Raw genomic sequence first — 2,735 nt, 5'->3', positions numbered from 1 at the left:
GTGTGGGGCCCCCAAGGGGCGCAGGCTGAGGAAACCGATGGCAGTCAGTCGTGGACTGGTCCACCATTTCTGATGCACAGGCTTTGTCCACGGCGATTTTAAGGGTCAGCTCAGAGTGGGACAGGATGCGGCAATGGAGATGAACATCTCTGAGGCCGTAAATAAATTGTTCGAGGAGAGCCTCGTCGAGGTCAGAGAATTCACAAGAGATGGCAGCTGCTCTGAGCACAGCCATGTAGTGGCTAATGGATTGGCCCTCTGCTTGGATGCAGCGGTGGAAAAAATTGGCGCCGCACGAAACGAAAGGGAGCTGGCTCATAATGAGTTTTGAGCTTGGCCATCAGAAGGTCCCACGGCATAGTGTGGACTGGTGTTGGGGCAGATAGAGCTCGTGCGGTGGCGAACATCTCCGGGCCACGGTAGTTGAGGAAGATGCCCCTCTTTCTGTCAAGCATGAGGCTAGTCAGATCGTGAGCTAGAAGAAAGCATTCGAAGCGTTCGATGAACGCTTCCCAGGATTCGGCCTCAGCGCGAAAAGGAGAAAACAGTGTAGCGGTAGCCATAGGATGTAGAAGTTGTGGTTCAGTTTCGCCAGTCCTCATTGCCAGTTTTATATTCTGAGGCAATGAATACGAGGAGGCTGCTGAACCATTAACTATTTATTAGATAACACTCCTGACAGAACAGAGCAACGAAAACCCGGCTGACAGCTATTTATGCTGACAGCTGTCAGATGGGGAACCAATAGAGTAACAGTATTTCTCCCGCCGAAAAGCTGGAGAGGCTGGGCGAATCAGAGGGGAGCGGGACAGCGCCACCTGCTGGTGGACGCTCTTGGTACACAACAGTGTTCATTTATCACAGGACAGGATCTGACTATCGGATGCATTGGTGGCTTATCTTTTGCTACTTTAAACTTAAACAAAGGTTAAGAAAGCAATACGTGTGCAGTACTTGTTGCCAAAAACCCTCTGATTTGAGAGGCAAATATCTCTCAAAACATGTCTGTAAAATTCAAGTACAAAAGAACCAAAAACTTTCCTTAACCACTGCTAAAATATCCAAATTGCGGAGAGCATAGCAGGAGAAAAACATTCTCATACATTTATGTCAAACCATGAGCTATGTTTGGTGGACTACATCAACTTCTGTTATCTTATATATTTTCCTAAGCAAGACTTCAGTTTTGTTGTTATATAGAGAACAAACATCCAGAATGCAAATGACATGTTGGTTCTCCAGGGCAGCAGCTTTGAAATCATCTGGAAGTGAAAGTAACTCAAAAAGTCCTTCTTGGTTAATGATCTCCTGGCAAGGCGTAGAACTGTTTATGTGAAAGGTGCTGCACTTTGTGGTGTCTCTTTGACTTGAAATAGGTAAGAGTCATTCAAGAGGGCAACCTCTACAGCTATTTCATGATTTATGCCAAGAATAGTCACTTGAAAATAATATGGGGGACAGGTAGTTATAAAGTGACTCATTTCTCTACTCGTCAGGCATTTTTCTGGCTGGAATTTGGCTGCTTGAAGATTGTATTGTTTCAACAGGACTTCTTTGTGAGCATAATTACATTTACAAGGGAAGCTTTCTGGGAAAATCTTGAAGTTCAAGTGCTGTGCTAATTTCTCTTTTACGGCGGTCCAGCGAACACTTTCCCAGGAACTGTGGCACATCCTTTTTGGGTGAACTTTTCCAGATCCATCAGCTATTTCTTTGTCACTTTCGTGCGTCTGTGCTGTTTCCACCACTTCTGCATTGTCTTTATTGGCGTCAGAATTATCTTGCTGAAAATTAGGCAATATTCTTCTTTCGCTTGTTGACTTTGTCAAATATGAATGCTGAGAAGACACAGAAGGGTGATCTGTGGTCTCTACAGCTGAAATCTGTCTCTTTGCACAACTCTTGGTCACTATAGTTTGTTGCTCCAGAGATGGTGACCTCAGTTTAGAAGTTGATTCTCTCGCTTGCTGGTGTTCTGACAAAGAGGCTGGTGACCTTCTCTCGATCTGCATTGGTGATTCTCCCAAGGCATCCTGGGAGGTACTGCTGCAGCCGACACATCTTATAGCACTAATTATCCCTTGAAAAGCAATGTGCTTCTGTTCCCTGTAGTGCAAACTGTCAATCTCCTTCTCAGTTTTACTGATGGATATCAAAACTAATTCTTCATTCATATTTTTACAATGTACGTGGGAGTGGCGGGAAACGATAGTATCCCCCAATGACGACTTTGTCCACGTAAAAAGCTTCCTCTTGCGTTCTCATCCACTGGATAAAGTTTTGCACTTTCAGATCTTTTATATATGGCTGGCCCTTATGCCATCCTGAAATGAACATTTGAGTTTTCATAGATGTTGTTAAATAGGATGTACTGGAGCCATTCTTGGAAATATTTTGTTCCACTCTCATCTGGGTACATACCAAGTAGGTCATTGGGTTTTACAGGGGCATATTCGGGGTGTAGCCTGTCCAGTGTGGTTCTAATGCGCCGACCGATTAATAATTCCGCCGGACTTTTATTAGTTGTGGAGCATGGGGTGGCATGCTGCCATAGCAAGAACTTATCTATATCTTCTTGCCAATTTTGGGGCCCAAACCTCGCTAATGCATTTTTTGCCGTTCTCACCGCGCGTTCTGCCAAACCATTGGCCTCTGGGTTGAAGGGGGCTACGAAAGCGTGTCTGACCCCTAGCCTGGCAAAGAAAGAGCTTAGTACAGCTGCAGTAAATTTGGGC

The 2,735-nt window shown here is 45.0% G+C and overlaps 1 pseudogene across 1 annotated transcript; it reads right to left on the bottom strand.

Annotated features, from left to right (window-relative positions):
* Positions 1-1,122: 1,122 nt before the first annotated feature.
* LOC309382138 (RPA-related protein RADX-like) lies at positions 1,123-2,433 on the bottom strand (annotated as a pseudogene). Its single transcript has one exon. The product of its transcript is annotated as an RPA-related protein RADX-like (transcript).
* Positions 2,434-2,735: the final 302 nt, after the last annotated feature.

The sequence above is a fragment of the Natrix helvetica genome, assembly GCF_964273705.1.
Source record: "Natrix helvetica genome assembly, chromosome: Z".
NCBI lineage: Eukaryota > Metazoa > Chordata > Lepidosauria > Squamata > Natricidae > Natrix > Natrix helvetica.
This window is presented reverse-complemented; position numbering and strand designations above follow the sequence as displayed.